This window comes from Lissotriton helveticus, chromosome 2_1 (assembly GCF_964261635.1).
Source record: "Lissotriton helveticus chromosome 2_1, aLisHel1.1, whole genome shotgun sequence".
Classification (NCBI taxonomy): Eukaryota; Metazoa; Chordata; class Amphibia; order Caudata; family Salamandridae; genus Lissotriton; species Lissotriton helveticus.
Window position 1 is genome coordinate 886,700,209 of NC_136059.1, and position 13,511 is coordinate 886,713,719.

The window sequence follows — 13,511 nt, forward strand, 5'->3', positions numbered from 1 at the left end:
CACACCCCACAAGCAAGTGTACATGTACCCCGGACACGATAAACGAGCCTAACTGCCAGACGCACTAACAAATACGAGGCGCACATCCCAATAAACAAGGCTACAGTCTACACAGCATAGGAAAACAATGTCCTTGGCATATACAAACAAACAAACAGAGGGCCCAAGTCACAACCACCCCATGACACACCCACAAAAATTTCAAAAAAAGCCACACCCACACATGGACCAATAAAACGGCCCACACATACAACCCATCATCCTTTGCAACATACCTATTCTTGCTAAGACACAGACATCACACCCACAACTGCAGCCACACACCTTCACAAATACACCCTATCTCATTCACACACACCACCCCCTTCACAATCAGACCCACAAACCCTCATCCATACACACCATCACCCCCCCAATCACATACACCCCACACCATGGCCACAACAAAGGGTCCAAAGTTCACTAACCCGGAGATGGAGATCCTTACAGATGAAGTCATCAGAGTCTATCCACAGCTGTTTGGTGCATTGGTCAGACAGACCAGCATAGCTCAAAAGGCTCGCTTGTGGGACAGGATAGTCGAGAAGGTGAATGCTGTTGCACCCATCAGGCGCACCAGGGCGGTTTGCCAGAACAGGTGGTACGATCTGCGGAGGATGGTCAAGCGCAAGATGGATGAGGACTACGCCAACGCTCATCACACTGGAGGTGGACCTCCCGGCAGACCTGCACAATACCAGCCCTGGGAGGAGAAAGTCATGGCCATGCTACCACCGGTGGGAGTTCACGGAATCAAAGGAGCCGTTGAGCCTGGTCAGTATACAAACAACTCATGTAACATGGGTGGACTTCCAGCAGTGCGGGGGGTGTGGGGTGTGAGGGGGTGGGCCATGACTCCCAGCAGTGCCCAACAGTATGGGAGTGGGTGGTGGTGGTAGGGGGTGGGGGGCTGTGGCCATGAGTCCCTGCAGTGCCCAACAGTATGGGGGGGTTGTGGCCATGACTCCCAACAGTGCCCAACAGTATGGGGGGGTGGCCATGACTCCCTACAGTGCCCAACAGTATGGGGGTGGGTGGGGGGGTGTGGGGGGGTGGCCATGAGTCCCTGCAGTGCCCAACAGTATGGGGGGCGTGGCCATGATTTCCAGCAGTGCCCAACAGTATGGGGGTGGGTGGGGAGGGGGTGTGGGGGTGTGGGGTGTGGGGGGGTGGCCATGATACCCTGAAGTGCCCAACAGTATGGGGGTGTGGGGGGTGGTCGGTGTGGGGGTGTGTGGCCATGACACCCAGCAGTGCCCAACAGTATGGGGGGGTGGCCATGACACCCTGCAGTGCCCAACAGTATAGGGGTGGGGGTGGTGGGAGGTGGGGGGGGGTGGCCATGACACCCTGCAGTGCCCAACAGTATGGGGGGTGGGGGGTGGGGGTGTGTGGCCATGACTCCCATCAGTGCCCAACAGTATGGGGGTATGTGGCCATGACTCCCAGCAGTGCCCAATAATATGGGGGTGGGTGGGGGGGATGTGGGGGGGTATGACCATGAGTCCCTGCAGTGCCCAACAGTATGGGGGGGTGGGGGGTGGTGGGGTGTGGGGGGTTGGGCCATGACACCCTGCAGTGCCCAACAGTATGGGTGGGTGGGGGGGTTGGCCATGACACCCTGCAGTGCCCAACAGTATGGGGGGTGTGGGGGGGTGGCCATGCCTCCCATCAGTGCCCAACAGTATGGGGGGGGTGTGTCCATGACTCCCAGCAGTGCCCAACAGTACGGGGGTGGGTGGGGGGGTGGGGGGGTGGCCTGAGTCCCTGCAGTGCCCAACAGTATGGGGGGGTGTGGCCATGACTCCCAGCAGTGCCGAACAGTATGGGTGTGTGTGTCCATGACTCCCTGCAGTGCCCAACAGTATAGGGTGGGTGGGGGGGTGTGGGGGGGTGTGGCCATGAGTCCCTGCAGTGCCCAACAGTATGGTGGGTATGTGGCCATGACTCCCAGAAGTGCCCAACAGTATGGGGGGTGGCCATGACTCCCTGCAGTGCCCAACAGTTGTCGGGTGGTGTGGGGGTGTGTGGCCATGACTCCCAGCAGTGCCCAACAGTATGGGGGGTGCAAGGGGAGTTTCAGAAGGCTGCAAGGGGGAGGGTGAGAGGGTACAAGATATATGGTAGGAGGCAGCACTCAACCCATATCGGACAGGTACACACCCATGCACCATGCTCAATGCACAGGGAGTGTGAAAGTACTGACAAGATAGCTGACACTGGGCCCTGGTGTAGGCAGCACATGGGCCTCCTGTGACCAGTGCAAACACTAACACCAGGACAAGTGAAGATATCTGGCACAGGAACTCACAACCACAATCATGGCAGCATGCTTCATGGGGGGACAGACACACCACGAGGGACGCCCACTTGCCAATCACACTCAAACTACTACCATGGTCTGTCACACACACTCCTTACAGAAACTGAGCCCCTGGGGACAGACAATGGAGTGCACCACTGTCACAATGGTCATGTAACAAAACCTCTCAAATACTGATCTGATGACGTATGCAAACAAATAAAGCACAGTGCAGAATCACAAGTCCATTGTGCCTCTCACACAGTAATGTTGCCACAGCTTGGTGATGCTGTGGATGCATTCAAGTAACACCATGGACATGGGTATTGACAAGCTAATGCATCTTAGAGAAGTGCCACGTCCTAAAGCCCTGTGCCTGAAGAGGGTGTACTGCTCCTGGGGGGTTGGCAGTAGGTGGCAGTCTTGGCCCTGCAAACCCTCTCTAAAGTAGCTTGATGAAATCAGCTAAATTCCAATCAGTCTCCATCATAAAAATGCAGCATAAAAACCCTGTGCATGCTTGCACCAGCAATAATTATTCAGACTGCATTGTGCAGATTGGGCCACACAGAGCACATCTTGAACTGTGTGGTGCTGGCCACACAAGCCACAGCAATGGCTGTGACATTCATCAAAAGACAGTACCTAACATGTCAAGCACCCCTGATCACATGTCAATCTCAGCCCACAACATACACATACACAAGTGAACAATTTCTAAAATACAAAGCAGGGGGAACATTGATAACGACTATGGGCCTTATTTATGAAGGCCTCGCGCCGCCGGTGCGCCACTTTTAAAATGGGAAAAAGTGACGCACCGGCGGCGCAAGGCCTTCATAAATAAGGCCCTATGTATATTACATTTGGTTGTTGCATGATAGTGCATTAACAGTGTTTCTCTCTCACACCCACAGGGGAACGTGTGGAAATTACCCCCAACCAGGGGGGAGAAGGATCCTAGTCCCAGGCTCAGCACGGCAGTGACACCACCGTAACTGAAGCCTCTCAACACACTGTGGATGACCCCAACCAACCAGGCTCCTCTGGATCCCAAACCCCTGCAGCAGCTGGAACAGATACATCTGTGCCAACCACCACACCCATTCCCGCCACATCCCAGCAGACAGCTCGGAGCCCTGCCCATAAAACACAACAGAGCTTGTCTGACAATGAGGGACATCATTCGCCGGGCACCCATGAGGTGGCAGACGACACCTCTACTGCCAGCACTCATGGGATCCGTCGACATGATGTGCCCACAAGCGTTGGACCGGCTCGTGTGGGCAGGAGTGGTGGGAGTGGCGCTAGGCGGAGGCGAGAACCTGACGAGCCAGCTGCAGGGCCCGGTATGTCCGAACTCCGAGACATCATGGATGAATACCAGCTGGACACCAGGGAGTTCAGCCTGGTAGTGGAGGCCCTCAACAAAATGACAGAACAGCAGGCCCAGCTACATGCCAGTCAAGAACGACGCCAGGGATGGATGGAGGCAAGACTGGATGAGCTTGTGACGGTGCATCGGGAAATTAACCAATCGCTCCGTCTGATCGCTGTCAACATGCAGCACCCTACCTGTGTCACGAGGCCAGAAACATCTAGGCAAAGACCAACAACAGGCACAGGGAGGGAGGAGGAGGTGGAATTGTCAGACGGAGATTCCCATGCATCGCCAAGACCTGCACGTGAGGGTCCCCCAAGGAAGATTGGTCGTCCACGGTCAAGACGTTGAGAGGCATAGGGCCATGAACAACTCCCAGGTCACCTGGTCTGGCATCTTGCCTTTGTGTGCAACAGCATCACCCTATTGACTTTCACACTCTCCCCCATGGACTTGCTGGTCGCAGTGTGCCCAATGATGCCAAGCACTGTGGCCTGGACTCTGTTGGCTCATACTGTAAGGCATCACATCTCCCGCTGTGAACTTTGAATTCCCCCTTTCTTGTACAGCACCTACTCACGTTACACGCACAAGAGTAAAAAATAAATCTCACTTGCACTAAAAGCATTGATGTATTTGTATGTACTCAGATTCTAATACATTTGTGAGGTGAAATGTCTTCAAATGCCACCGTCTCCTACAAACTATTGCCATCTACACACATGGATTTTAGTTCGGCAGTGGAAATACATAGGTCACAAGATAGCCTAAATTACATACATGGATAGCAATACTCACCGGTGATGGTTACTAACAGCAGAAGATGGGGTTTGCTTGAAATACTGCAATGACAGACAGTCATACAAGAGTGTGTGAGGTGTCAAGAGCATGGCAAATATGCTAGGTGTCCACGGAGTGAGCACCAGGATCTGTGTAATGAGGTATGAGAACTAGCAGCCACATGCTGTTGTACTGTGGATGTGAAGATTGATGGCCTGGCCGAGGGTGCCAACAGGGACTGTGGGCAATAGGGTGTTAGATGTTAGACGTCCATATCATTTTATTTAGCTTGGGTCTGTGGAGTGCCGACTGAGTGTGGCTGATGAGTATGAAGGTGAACCTGCATTTGACTGTGGGACCATTGTAGGTATCTCAGGCAGATGGTCATGTGGCAGCAGCAGGGGATGTTGAGGATGAGGTGTGTGCATGCACCCTGCATTTCCACAAGTACTCCGTAAGTCACGTTCTTGTTCCTGTGTAGAGGTAGTTGCTGTAGTAAGGCTTGCTGGTGTTGTGGACCGTTACCAGGCTGAACACCACCTTGCCAACAGACATCACCATAGAGATACCTGAAGGAAATGACAATTCCCGCTAACACCACACCGACAGAGTGGTAGGAGGAAATCCCATCATCCACATTAATAATCCCAGAGTCACTACCAACAACAACGACACCCTCCACATCGCCTAAAACATGCATTTACTGATCCACACAAACAACACCCTCTGAGGAACAGTCATCTACAGACCACCTGGAGTCCCAACACTATTCACCAACTCCATCGCTCACCATATCAGCACGCATACCCTCGGCCACACGGACTACATATTCCTTGGGGAAATTTACTGTCACCATAATTACAACTATGACGTAAACTACACCGCCCTAATGGACAACCTTGTCAGCCTTGGATTACAACAACAAGTGACAACCCACACACACAACGCTAGACACACACAGGACCCCATATTTGCAGAAACTCCACACATCTCATCCAACAACAACACCTCACAACACTGGAGAGACCACAGAAGCCTACACTTCACCTTCAGGAAACCAAACACAATCCCCCTGCACACAGACCATGCCACGCAGCTGCTGGTGCAAGCTCAACAAGGACTAACTGACAGCCACCCTTACCCTGGGCCCACAAGCCTACACCACCAACCCCCACACCGCTGCCATCTTCCTCAAACAGTGGATCACCGACTGCGCAGACACCTTCATCCCAATCAAGTCCTCCGCCACCTAACACAACAACCACATTGCCACATGGTTCACCAAAGATCCCCGGACCACCAAGTCCTCCTCTTGTAAGCTGTAGAGAAGCACGCACTGCAAACAATCACCAAAAAGCTGCAACGTACACCTGAGTGCCCCCCGCATACACCACCAACACTTCATGACCGACAACAGGACACCCATCAAGGACCGGCTAGACACCAACGCACACACCAGCAAATAGCACATCAACATTGCTAATCAACTCTCTTTAGCCAAATATAGCGCCAACAACATTCCACCATCACAAGACCTGTGTGACTCACTGGCCAACTCCGCTCACGGTAAGATCAACCACATCCACAAAAGATTCTACTCCACCAGCCCCACATCCACAACCGAGACCACCCCCCTGCGACAAACACCCACAAAATTGACCTTATTGGCTGCTACAACGTCCGCACTGAAGACACCATCATGAGCAAGGACTGCATTCACTCTGGATCCCCATCTGACCCATGGCATATCCAATTTTCCTAACAAGCCAGATGAGCAATCTCACCACTTCTCTGTAAAAATATCCTACTTCTCCTTCAAGACAGCAACCTTCACAGGGAGTTTTGACAAGGGTGTGTTCACTGCCTTACTGAATAAACCTATGGTGGACCACAAATACATCTCGAAATTCATGCACATCTCCCTGCTCCCCTTCCCAGAACAAGTTATGTTGAATATAATCAACAGACAGCTGACCCTTAACCTCAAAGACAACAACATCATAGAACCAACACAGTCTGGATCCTACATCAACCAGAGCATGGACCCCGCCCTCATAGCCAACAACATCTGCAACCTCATGGACAAAGGAGAAACAGACGCCCACATCCATCAGGACCTATCAGCAGACTTCCACACTGTCGCCCACGGCACCCTAACTGTACACATCCATGGCGCAGGAAGCAAAGCGAGTGCCCTGGCTGGCCCACATCCTTTCCCACCGGCACAACCTCGGGCATCTGCCTACCACAGTACTGTTCCAATACCACTGACACCATCCACAGCGTCACACAGGGATCATCCCACAGCCCAACTGACTTAATTATCCACATGGCCCAACTCACCCATGTGGCACAACAACCAAGCCTCAATATCATCTACTCTACCAATTACACCCATTTGATCATATCCCTCACCAAGGACCCACACACTGGCAACATCTACCTCCACAGAGGAATCATGGCTGTAGCAAAATGGAGTAAGGACAGCAGGTTGATGCAGAATCCTGAAAATTCTGAAGAACACATCCTCGGCCCAACCATCTCAGCCTGTGACGACTCCTGGTGGCAAACATCGCCAGGAACAGCACCATAAGCCACCAAACACGCACACTACCTGTGGGCCATCCTGGACTACTCACTCCCCATGACCAAGCAGGACTACGCCATCTCTGCTTTCAGCTTCAACACCCTCTGAATGGGCCGCAGGATCTTATAATGGATCAGCTCTAATATACAAAATACTGTCACCCTGCCCCTCTCCAACAGCTGACTTGAGTAAGTGAACGCCATCTACGCAGCTAAAACAACCACACTCCTGAGCCTGATGCAACGCATCTGGAACACATCGGCACGTCTGATCCTCATTTACCACAACCCGGCCATATCACACAACACCCCAGAGGACTGCACTGGCTCCCTGTCAACAACAGAATAAGCTTCAAAAGCCACATCCACGCACACAAATCCCTACACCACGCAGGACCAGCATACCATAACCACAGACTCACCTTCTACACACCCACCCGCAGCCTCCGCTCTACCAACCATGCTCTCGCCACTGTCCCTCACATTCGGAATAACACGGACAGTGACAGATCAATCTCCTACCTCGACTCCAAGACCTGGTACACCCTCCCTACAAGTCAACTACAGAACCAGGACCTGCTGCCCTTCACAATAATTCTCAAGGCCAGTGTGTTTAGATCAGTACCAGCACCCCTAGCGCATTGAGACCATCACGGGTAGGTAGTGCATCAAACTAATGATTCAACTGATTGAATGATTGTGGGTTAATTGGTTTACTGGTCCAGACATGTACGGATCAGGATGTTTGGTGAGCAGACTCAAGAGAAGTCCAAGATCCTGGGATAGTATATGTGATTGCCCGATTTGTGGGTGTCCTGAAGCGCTATCGGCGATCCACTTGTGATAGGGAACTTTGTGTGAATGTAAGAGTATGTCGCAGTAGAACATCTCAGGTACCGGGGATGGACTACGGTGATTGAGTGACCAACGCAGGTCGGGAGTCACAGCGAGCGAATGTTCTTGTAAGAGTGTTCTATCGATCTTTTTGCAAACTGACAAATACTTGTTTTATGAAACTAAGTTATTGTGGCTGTGTTAGGAAGTAGTTACTTAATTAATAACTTTTGGTTATACAGTTATTTGAAGTACGAATGTGTGAGTGAGTGTACAAGTGAAATTGTAAAGGAGGGTGAGCTGCTGCAAAGAGGGAGTTGTGACGTCAGTGCGCGCTACGCTGGGATATGTCGCTTGGTGTAACGCCGTGCGGGGATTGATGGAAGTTCGTTCGAAGTTGAATATTGAAGTTTGGATTACAACTAATCGATTTATACAATGAAATGTTTTAAGGTATTGCATGATTTGTGTATAGGCGACACAGGGATGGTAACTCGGGTGGGAGAAGAAACTCCACCAGAGAATACCCCAACACATCACATGGCATCCAATGTAGGACTCCATGCTATAGTGTGGCTGCAAAATTGACATAAAATCACAGAGGAAGAGGGAGAATTGGCTTTTCCTCGTTATGGGTCATTTCGGATGGAGGTGATGTACCAGCTGAGAGGAGTGATGTCTTCTCTGAAACCTCCACCTAGACCAACCCAATTTAAGGCATTAGATGCATGGATGAGAGCAGCAATGGCAAAGAGAAGATAAGCTTCACAGGGAAGAATGAAGAAAGCAATGAGGGCATATCAGGAGGCCTGGTGGGATGCACAATTGAAGAGGTGGAGAGTAGACACCATAGAGGGAGAGCGCTTATATCCATTCAGGTTGCTAAAAGGAGTGTCTGAAGGACAGAGTGAGACAGAAGAGGACAGTTATACAGATGATAGTTTCCTCGAAAGATTGCTAGCAGAACGTCCTCCACCTAGTGACTCCAGGTTGGAGCCTGAGAAAACACAGCAATCGGAAGAAGCTTTAGGAGGGGATTGAACGGGTTCAGAGGAGCAGACAACAGGAATAAGAGGGAGAATGTCAGTGGGAATATGAATTCCAGGTGGATCTGGAGGGGCAGGGTATGCAGCTCCTGAGTCAGATGAAACAGCATGTGCCATGCGGTTACCAGAGTCTCTAACCGTACCAGTTACTATTAGACCTGTGGTTTCAATATATGACTCTAGTAAGAGGGCAGGTGAAAGTCAACAGATAACGGGAGGAGAAGAGACTATGGGGTCGATTCCGATTCAGGATGAAAATCCGTGGTACGATTCGTATTCGTAGCCGTTCACGTACGAATTTAAAAAACCCGTCCGAATTGCGTAGTACGATTCGAAGTCCGCAAATACGTACGAATATCAGCGAACCGTACGAACCACATTCGAAAACCCGTACGAAATGTCGTCGGAACTCCAACCATACGATTTGTAAACATGCCGTACGAACTAACAAGTACGATCCTGACCAGGGACCAAGTACACGATTTGTACAGGCAAACGTAGTCCCGCATGAAGCACGATTCGTACGGAAAACATCGCGTATGAGCGAGCCGCACTAACAAATACGAGGCGCACACCCCACAATCAAGCACACACGTACCCCGGACATTACAAACGAGCCTAACTGCCAGAAGCACGAATAAATACGAGGCGCACACCCCACAATCAAGCGTACACGTATCCCGGACACGATAAACGAGCCTAACTGCCAGACGCACTAACAAATACGAGGCGCATTCCCCACAATCAAGCATACACGTACCCCAGACAAGATAAACGAGCCTAACTGCCAGACGCACTAACTCATACGACGCGCACACCCCACAATCAAGCGTACACGTACCCCGGACACGATAAACGAGCCTAACAGCCAGACGCACTAACAAATACTAGGCGCACATCCCACAATCAAGCGTACACGTACCCCGGACACGATAAACGAGCCTAACTGCCAGACGCATAACAAATACGAGGCGCACACCCCACAATCAAGCGTACACATACCCCGGACACGATAAACAAGCCTAACTGCCAGACGCACTAACAAATACGAGGCGCACACCCCACAATCAAGCGTACACGTACCCCGGACACGATAAACGAGCCTAACTGCCAGACGCACTAACAAATACGAGGCGCACACCCCTCAATCAAGCGTACACGTACCCCGGACACGATAAACGAGCCTAACTGCCAGATGCACTAACAAATACGAGGCGCACACCCCACAATCAAGAATACACGTACCCCGGACACGATAAACGAGCCTAACTGCCAGACGCACTAACAAATACGAGGCGCACACCCCACAATCAAGCGTACACGTACCCCGGACACGATAAATGAGCCTAACTGCCAGACGCATTAACAAATATGAGGCGCACACTCCACAATCAAGCATACAAGTACCCCGGAAACGATAAACAAGCCTAGAAGCCAGACGCATTAACATATACGAGGCGAACACCCCACAATCAAGCGTACACGTACCCCGGACACGATGATTGAGCCTAACTGCCAGACGCACTAAGAAATACGAGGCGCACACCCCACAATCAAGCGTACACATACCCCGAATATGATGAACGAGCCTAACTGCCAGACGCACTAACAAATAGGAGGCACATACCCCACAATCAAGCGTACACATACCCCGGACACAATAAACGAACCTAACTGCCAGAAGCACTCACAAATACGAGGCCCACACCCCACAATCAAGCGTTCACGTACCCCGGACACGATAAACTAGCCTAACTGCCAGAAGCACTAACAAATACGAGGCGCACACCCCACTATCAAGCGTACACGTACCCCGGACACGATAAAGAGCCTAACTGCCAGACGCACTAACAAACACGAGGCGCACAGCCCAATAAACAAGGCTACAGTCTACACAGCATAGGAAAACAATGTCCTTGGCACATACAAACAAACAAACAGAGGGCCTAAGTCACAACCACCCTATGACACACCCACAAAATATTTAAAAAAAAGCCACACCACACAAATGGACCAATAAAACGGCCCACACATACAACCTATCATCCTTTGCAACATACCTATTCTTGCTAAGACACAGACATCACAGCAACAACTGCAGCCACACACCTTCACACATACACCCTATCTCATACACATACACCACTCCCTTCACAATAAGAACCACAAACCCTCATCCATACACACCATCACCCCCCAATCACATACATCCCACACCATGGCCACACCAAAGGGTCCAAAGTTCACTAACCCGGAGATGGAGATCCTAACAGATGAAGTTATCAGAGTCTATCCACAGCTGTTTGGTGCATTGGTCAGACAGACCAGCATAGCTCAAAAGACACGCTTGTGGGACAGGATAGTCGAGAAGGTGAATGCTGTTGCACCCATCAGGCGCACCAGGGCGGTTTGCCAGAACAGGTGGTACGATCTGCGGAGGATGGTCAAGCGCAAGATGGATGAGGACTACGCCAACGCTCATCACACTGGAGGTGGACCTCCCCGCAGACCTGCACAATACCAGCCCTGGGAGGAGAAAGTCATGGCCATGCTTCCACCGGTGGGAGTTCACGGAATTGAAGGAGCCGTTGAGCATGGTGAGTATACAAACAACTCATGTAACATGGGTGGACTTCCAGCAGTACGGGGGGTGGGGTGTGAGGGGGTGGGCCATGACTCCCAGCAGTGCCCAACAGTATGGGAGTGGTTGGTGGTGGTAGTGGGTGGGGGGCTGTGGCCATGAGTCCCTGCAGTGCCCAACAGTGCCCAAGAGTATGGGGGGTGGCCATGATTTCCTGCAGTGCCCAACAGTATGGGGTGGGTGGGGGGAGGTATGGGGGGGTGGCCATGAGTCCCTGCAGTGCCCAACAGTATGGGGGGGGGGCGTGGCCATGATTTCCAGCAGTGCCCAACAGTATGGGGGTGGGTGGGGAGGGGGTGTGGGGGGTGGGGTGTGGGGGGTGGCCATGAGACCCTGCATTGCCCAACAGTATGGGGGGGTGGTAGGGTGTGGGGGTGTGTGGCCATGACACCCGGCAGTGCCCAACAGTATGGGGAGATGGGGGGTGGTGGGGTGTGGGGTGTGTGGCCATGACACCCTGCAGTGCCCAACAGTATGGGGGGTGGGGGGTGGTGGGGGTGTGTGGCCATGACACCTTGCAGTGCCCAACAGTATGGGGGTGTGGGGTGTGGGGGTGTGTGTCCATGACTCCCATCAGTGCCCAACAGTATGGGGGTGTGTGGCCATGACTCCCTTGCAGTCCCCAATAGTATGGGGGTGGGTGGGAGGGTGTGGGGGTGTGTAACCATGAGTCCCTGCAGTGCCCAACAGTATGGGGGTGTGGGGGTTGGGGCCATGACTTCCTGCAGTGCCCAACAGTATGGGGGGTGTGGGGGGTGTGGGGGTGTGTGGCCATGCCTACCATCAGTGCCCAACAGAATGGGGGGGGTGTGTCCATGACTCCCAGCAGTGCCCAACAGTATGGGGGTGGGAGGGGGGGTGGGGGGTGTGGCCATGAGTCCCTGCAGTGCCCAACAGTATGGGGGGGGTGTGGTCATTACTCCCAGCAGTGCCCAACAGTATGGGTGTGTGTGTCCATGACTCCCTGCAGTGCCCAACAGTATCGTGGTGGGTGGGGGGGTGTGGGGGTATGTGGCCATGAGTCCCTGCAGTGCCCAACAGTATGGGGGGTATGTGGCCATGACTCCCAGCAGTGCCCAACAGTATGGGGGGGTGGCCATGACTCCTTGCAGTGCCCAACAGTTGGGGGGAGGTGTGGGGGTGTGTGGCCATGACTCCCAGCAGTGCCCAACAGTATGGGGGCGTGCAAGGGGAGTTGCAGAAGGCTGCAAGGGGGAGGGTGAGAGGGTGCAAGATGTATGGTAGGAGGCAGCACTCAACCCATATCGGACAGGTACACACCCATGCACCATGCTCAATGCACAGGGAGTGTGAAAGTACTGACAAGATAGCTGACACTGGGCCCTGGTGTAGGCAGCACATGGGCCTCCTGTGACCAGTGCAAACACTAATACCAGGACAAGTGAAGATATCTGGCACAGGAACTCACAAACACTATCATGGCAGCATGCTTCATGGGGGGACAGACACACCACGAGGGACGCCCACTTGCCAATCACACTCAAACTACTACCATGGCCTGTCACACACACCCCTTACAGAAACTGAGCCCCTGGGGACAGACAATGGAGTGCACCACTGTCACAATCGTCATGTAACAAAACATCTCAAATACTGATCTGATAATGTATGCAAACAAATAAAGCACAGTGCAGAATCACAAGTCCATTGTGCCTCTCACACAGTGCTGTTGCCACAGCTTGGTGATGCTGTGGATGCATTCAAGTAGCACCATGGACATGGGTATTGACAAGGTAATGCATCTTAGAGAAGTGCCACGTCCTAAAGCCCTGTGCCTGAAGAGGGTGTACTGCTCCTGGGGGGTTGGCAGTAGGTGGCTGTCTTGGCCCTGCAAACCCTCTCTAAAGTAGCTTGATGAAATCCGCTAAATTCCAATCAGTC